This window comes from Varanus komodoensis, unplaced genomic scaffold (genome assembly GCF_004798865.1).
Source record: "Varanus komodoensis strain SLA01 unplaced genomic scaffold, ASM479886v1 scaffold68, whole genome shotgun sequence".
In the NCBI taxonomy this organism is placed as follows: Eukaryota; Metazoa; Chordata; class Lepidosauria; order Squamata; family Varanidae; genus Varanus; species Varanus komodoensis.
The window spans coordinates 971,536-978,433 of record NW_025336321.1 but is presented as its reverse complement, the minus strand read 5'-3'; the positions used below and the strand labels follow the sequence as shown (position 1 = coordinate 978,433).

Sequence of the window (6,898 nt, the reverse complement as noted above, 5' to 3'; positions counted from 1 at the left end):
ATTTTTACCACTTACTTTCCAGGGTAATTTCTGGGCAGTGAGGTGTTATTCAAAGATCTATGGGAATGTTATACTAAATAATAAAATCAAGCTTCTAGTCAGCAACATTCTATTGCAGGCACAGAGCTGTTCAGTGCTCTCCCTGCTTCACTCTTTTCTATGACTGAAAAGTACTTGTTCCCACAGTTGCTTTCAGTTATGAATTAAGCTCAGGTCAGCTCTGTGGTTAATGCAGGAGTGGTTAAATTGGCACAAGTCTGAGATGTCTGCATTTTATTGTAATCCATGACAGAAAAGGAATTTGGCAGTGCTAGAAGGGAAGGGCTGACAAATACCACAGGATAAAAGTAAGTTAAATGAGAGCAAAAGACCTTGTATGGCCCAGCAGTTACCCTCATTACTGCATATTTATTTACGATTGCTTGGCCAGCGGTTCATTATTTCATAGAGGATTCAAAGATCTGCCCTTTACTACTAATTGGAGAGGACTTTGGCTAAGAAAGCTTGTCAGATTTGTATAAATCTTCAAAGGCTTCTACGAAACATCATATTTCAAGGCAAGGGAGAGTTTATTAACTTTTGGGTCATAGGGTGCATGGGAAGCTGCCTTTGACTGACTGGGTCTACATGACCTGACAACCTACTGGGAGAGACAGGCCATGGTGGATGGTCCTGTAGTGCAAACCTCTGTCGATTGCTGCAGGTTGGCTTGTTCATGGACAACAAGCCACTCTGACAACCCTTTGCCATTCATACTCGCCTCACCTGGGCCATCACCAACACCAGTTGTCCACAAGCACCCAGGTGGGATAACTGTCACCTGCTGAGCATCCCCTACCATTATTGTCAGCCCTTTCAGCTGGTCCTTTGTTTGGGGTGCAGCGGGGGGATCTTGCAAATTCCAGCTTGACGGGTGGTGCTCTTGATCTCCATTAGACAGCCACTGACAGTCCCTTCAACATGCTGAAGCACCACCTTGGAAGGGCTGCCAGTGGTCGGCAAAGAAAATGCACATGCACAAATATGTGCTGATATTTTGTTATTTTCACTACACTTATGCAAGCACACAGGGTGCGTGATTCTGCAAGAGCAGAAACAGGGAGCCTTGGCTGGGCAATGTCTGGGGGTATCAGTGCAGCAGGTACCACCACTGGACAGCAATTCAAATAGGCTCCAAATAGGGCTTTTGTTTACCTTTCTCTTCCCAGTTGCCAAAAGGCAAATTGCCAAGGGGAAGCAAGGGGACATTCGCTTACGAGAAGGGGTGGTGAGATTTATACCCCCATCATGGGGAGCCATTCATAGTTTTCATTTTTACTCTGACTCTCCTCAGGATACAGTACATTTCATACTTTCCTGCTAGATTCTAGCTGCTTGTGCAAAGATTGAATCATAGAATAGTAGAGTTGAAAGGGGCCAATAAGACCATCAGGCTCAATGCAAGACGCATCCCTAACAGATGGTTCTCCAGCTACATTGGGTCTGGAATGTCTCCTGTGTGGAAGAGCCCACAACCTTTTGTTATTATTGGCCTTTATACCATCCATAGTCAAAACTCTCTGGGTGGTTTGCAATAATAATCATAGACTAATCAAGTCACCCATCCAGCTTCTAACCAGGCCTGACCATGCTTAGCTTCCAAGATTACACAGGATCAGGCACCGGGCCCCTGCAACTTGATTCCTATTACTCCAGGTCTCTACTCTGGGATATTTAAGAAGAGATAACCTCCTCTCTGTCACAGCCTTTCCAGTATTTAAAGAGTGCTATCATATCTCCCCCCGCCCCGCCCCCAGTCTTCTCAAGGGGAATCATACTCAGTTCTTCCAGTATCTCCTTGTGGGGCTTTGTCTCCTGATTTGTTGCTTTCCTCTGAACCTTCTCCAGTTTCGCTGCATTTTCCTGTTGGTCTGAAGAGGTAGCTAGCTGTCAGAGCTCTGGGTTTTCTTTAATGAGCATATTGACATAGTAATTGGGATTTTTTGGCAGAGACATATGGCAGCACACATGGTTTCTCTGGCAGGCCCCCTTTCAGGAACTGACGTGCCTTTAGCCCATGTCACAGGGGATATATGCATAATTGGCTCTTTGATTTGGGCTTTGATTTGGTCTGACTCTTAGCAGGCTGGTACATCAAGCCATGACTATTAAATGACATGCTTTTTTATGAAAGGCGAACTGCATGGCGATCATTGAGATAGCTTCGCCTTTATTTCAGAAACTGATTTGCTTTGTGATCTTTCAGTTTAATGTTGTAGTTAAAGTAATTCAATAATGCCTAACAAGGAATAACTGGGATTTCTTGTTCAAATTAGAAGCTGGAGGCTACAATCAACATTTGGCTACGTTCTTGCAAGGTGGTGATCTTTCCCACTGGCTTTGGTCCCCAGCTGCTACTCTTGTGATCCTAGTGAAATGCTGCAGTGGTTGTTCAGCCCTTCCCAACCTGCCTCCATCCAGATATGGATAACTCCAATTCCCATCCATGCCTGCCAATATGGCCATCAGCTGAGCTGGTTGGAGATTATAGGAGTTGGAGTCAAACACATCTGAACTCAGTAGGGTACCATGTTGGGAAAGGCTGCCATAGTCCCTGGGCCTGGTAGTCTCTCAGAAGCCTTTTTTTTTTTTTTTTTTTGGACTTCTGGCATTTTAAATCCCCTACCCAAGAGTCTCCAGCCTGCACTGTTTCTTTCTTGCCATTAAGCTACATGATTGCGATAGTTCCTTTCATCCCATCCATTCAGCCTTTGATTTGTGTACCTGATCAGGATCTGAAAACACACTGGTTCTGAATGCCCATCCCAGAGAGCTTCACTGGGTGCCTACAGCATCATCAACAGCAGCAGCAGCAGCATCAACAGCAGCAAAACCATCTTTGGATCCCACACTTTTTCCTCTTGCAAGGAACCCCAACCGGCATTGCATGTTCTTCCTCCTTTCCTTTTCATCTTCACATGAGGTTATGAGTAGGCTAGGCTGAGAGTCAGTGACTGGCCCAAAGTCTTAGCTAAGTAGTTATTAGAATGTGGATCTCCTGAATTTCAGTCCAACATCCTAAGCATTATACCACATTTGCTTTACATGGTAGTTTTAGTCCTTCAGTTTTGATTTTTAAATATGTACAGCATTCTGCTTTTAGATCTTCACACTGTTGTTCACTTTTACACTACTGGGGTTTTTTAACACTTTGGGATTATTCTGTTTTAAACTCATTCCATTTTATACTGTTGTATTTTATCATTTTAATTTTTGTGAATTGCTCAAAGAACTTTGGTTCTTGGATGGTTCAGAAATGTTACAGACAGACACACAGACAGGCAGGCAGGCAAGAAAATTGTGTCCAGCTTTCTTGTCATGAGTGGAGGCATGTCATGAGTGGAGCCTGGCCTGGAGCCTGGCCTGGGCCTCAGACTAAATGGCCTGGGAGGCCCCTTCTGACTCACTTTGTTTCTATGTTATTCCAAATATGTCACTACTGCTAGTCACCTGGCAAGAGTGCTGTTTATTCAACTTGCCATGAGCACAATCCTTAAAAATAACAGCTACACCCTCCTGGGTTTCAGTGAGAGCCTGGCTGGAAGTCTTTTATTACAGTGTAGTTTGGTTTTCTTTTTAGGGTGTCCTCTCATTGAAAGCCATTCTGCGTTGCTCCTCAGCTGCTAAAATGAAGTTCAGTAGGAGATGGATGCATATATTTTTAAGGAAGTTGGAGAGGAACCAGCCCAGCACACCATACCACTTCACCATTTCCTTGAAAGAATGCTGAAAAGCAAAACAAAGCACTGGCTGCTTCGCGGGAGGATTTGTTGCTCCAAGGAAGTTACTGCCTTCTGGAGTTGTGGTCTAGAGAAGTGCTATTCGCATTTGGCCAGGCGTTCCCTGCATGCATCCCAACTAGCAACATGCAGTCAAGCAAGAATCAATGTCCTCCTATGGTATTTCCATTCTGATCAAATTATTTGTCATTCAGGTTAACCCAACGTGTGTTACTAATTGATTTCCGATAGTTCTGCACATTTAATTTGTCACAATAATAAGTTACTCTTGTTCCAGTGTCATCTTAGCTTTCTTTCACTGTTTGGGTCAGAGTCTACTTGTTACAGTGAAATTCCAATCCCCTTGCCCTTGAGTAAAGCTATAAAAAGACATTGTGCAAATGCCTTGAAATTAGCAGCAATTAACCCAGCCCACTTCACTGCTTATGCATGGCTGTTCTTAGTCAGCCATCCCACTCATCATCAGGACTTTGAAGCAGGAGACTATGCTTACGTTTTACGCAAGTGACCTTCAGTTTCTCTGTATGTAGATCATTCCACCCAGGCATTAGATATACCCTTGGACATGTAAATTCCATAAAGGATGGGTTTTTAGCCATTCCAGCAGGCTGTACTGAGGAGCATGAGAGGGGGAAGTGAAAAATGCCATATATAGCCCTCCCTGATGAAATCACACCTTGCCTAGAGATCCCGAGAATGGACAGATGCTGTATGTTGAACAGCCCTAAAAGAGCATTCAGAAGCCATAACAGGTAAGAAATATTGCAACCAGGTTGCTGACAAGGCTTCCAGAATATATTGTATATTTTCACAGGAAATACACCATTTTGATTTTAAAGTGTCTTACTTGAGGACAGTTTTGTGCTTTGGCAAATGGTCCCAGTTTCCACCAGCTCAGTCCTACCAAATTGTGCTACTTTCACTGCATGCTTTACACAGATGTCAGAAACAACATTAATAGGTTTATAAACTAAAAGTGGCAACTTCAGAATTGTTTGAGGACTGAAACCTAAATGCTTGATTAAAAAGATACAATGTTGCATCTGTCTCAGTAGGATATAAATTCATTGCCTCCCCAGATGATTCAGAAAATCAAATTCAAACTGTTTGACTGGTCCGACTGAAAACATGATGGTGATCTTCTGATAAATCAGTTTCACTTTTATTGTTTTTATTGGGTAAAAACCAGGCATCCTGACTCAGGGACTTGAATCAGGCCATGTCATTTCATTTAGAATTACAGCAAATCAAAGAGGAGTGAAATAGAGTAAAGATGAGTATATAGAACAGATCTTCTTTCCTTAATAGCTATAATTCAGTTACAAGAAAAACAGGCAGTATCAATCAGAATTTTTTAAAAAGTACAACTTCGAAAGGAAGATTAAGGACACATTTTTTTCAGTGATTAGACATCAAAGAGTGCTAGCGGGTCAAAGCATGCTGGGAGCCGTAAAACTTTTTTCTGTGTAAGCACACATAGAATTGAACCCTTAGTGCAGAGAATCTTATCTGATCTGCCTTCCCTGATCTACAGCCCTCCAGATGTTTTGGACCAAAACTCCCAGCATTCTTCACTATTGGCCTTGATAGCTAAAGCTGATGGGAATTGAAATCCAAAACTTCTGGAGGGCGCCAGGTTGAGTCAGGTTGCTCATGAATTACTTATTACTTTCTCGGCAATTGTGGTTTGAAAATTTAAATTGATCTGTTAAGCCAAAATGTGTATCTAATCTTAATCCTGAAAATTTTATTTTAAAAGAAAAACTCTGGGGTTTTGGGGCAAGGAATATAGGAGGAGATAAATGGCAAAACTGGAGTCTGCTTGAGATGTGGGAGTGTTGCAGTTGCATAAGCAGGTGGCTACTCCGGGAAGTTTTACCGGAAGTTTCCAACCATTTAGACCTTGGGTTAACCACTTCTCATCAGTGCAAGTGGAGGAGGTTTATTTATTTATTTTCTTGCAGGAACTCAAAGGAAGTTACATAATCCTCCTCACCCTCTCTACTTTATCCTCACAGCAAAGTAGGGTAGGCTGACTAGCCCAAAGTCCTTCAGTGAGCATTATCACTGAGTGGGGACCAAAACCCAGCTCTCCTGAGTCCCAGTGGGGCTGCGTTCACACATAATGCCAGACCATGCCCTGTGATGTGGTGTGATCACTGACCTGGCTGTTGGGTTCAGACAATGGTTTCCATGCTTGCATAGTTGCCACACCTCTGTCATTCCTCCTAATGGCAACAGGTATCCCATCAGTCCCCCTGGCTGAAAATCCATCCCAGAGCGCACTGTTTCTGCCTAGATCACCAGCCTCTCCCGCACTGGTTCCCTGGGCATGTCCTCAGCCAGCTGCTCCTGTTTTTCCCCCTGCTCAGCTGAAGCAACCGCTTTCTTGCTGGGATGGCACTGTAGCTGTGCAGATGCACTAGAGGAGCATCCCCCAGTGCTGCCACACTCTGTGTCAATGTACAGGCCTCCCCACCCACACCTCCTCCACACCTTTCCTTGCTGCAGCTGCGTCCGTGCGCCTCTGTGAGCCAGAAGGAGCTGTCTGCCCACTGCAGCCAGGCAGATGGAGGGCATCCGTGCAGGCAAGGCTGCGCCCTCCCCAGTCCCTTCCAGCACCACGACTGCAGCTTGCAGCCTGCCCAGCATCCCGACCCTCAGAGGGCCCTCCTTCACCCACAGCATCATGTCCAGAGGTGGCTTGCCCTAGCAACCCTTCTTCTGTGCCAGTCTACACTGTGAGCAGCCTTATTTGGTGCTGACATTCACCCTTCTCTGTCCAGTCCCACAGCCAGTCCTCCCCACAAGAATCACACTTTTGGGAGTTGGATTCCCCCTTATTTGTTTCAAGCAAAAGGCAGTCTCTTTGCAAAATAGCTTTTCGTTGCAAATTCATAAGTAACAAACTATAGCCACTGAAAGATGAGTCTCTGTGCATGCACAGAGTGATTTGTTGAACCCAAACTAGAAACTACTCCCCAAACCCCTCCTTTTCAACAAACTTGGGCTCCACTTCCCTGGGTGGGCCCCTCTAGCCTCTCTGATCTACACAAGCCCATCTAACAGGATGCTGTGTCACGGGGCTAAGGAACCTAGCAGGGCATGGGCTCATCTCC

The 6,898-nt window shown here is 44.6% G+C and overlaps 1 protein-coding gene across 1 annotated transcript in view; it reads left to right on the top strand.

Annotated features, from left to right (window-relative positions):
- The first annotated feature begins 3,862 nt into the window (after positions 1-3,862).
- Positions 3,863-6,898, top strand: part of OSBPL3 (oxysterol binding protein like 3) — a 106,428-nt gene continuing 103,392 nt past the window's right edge. Inside the window, exon 1 of the mRNA XM_044450698.1 lies at positions 3,863-3,938. The gene's annotated coding sequence lies outside the window, so the exon portion shown is untranslated. The remainder of the gene's footprint in view (positions 3,939-6,898) is intronic.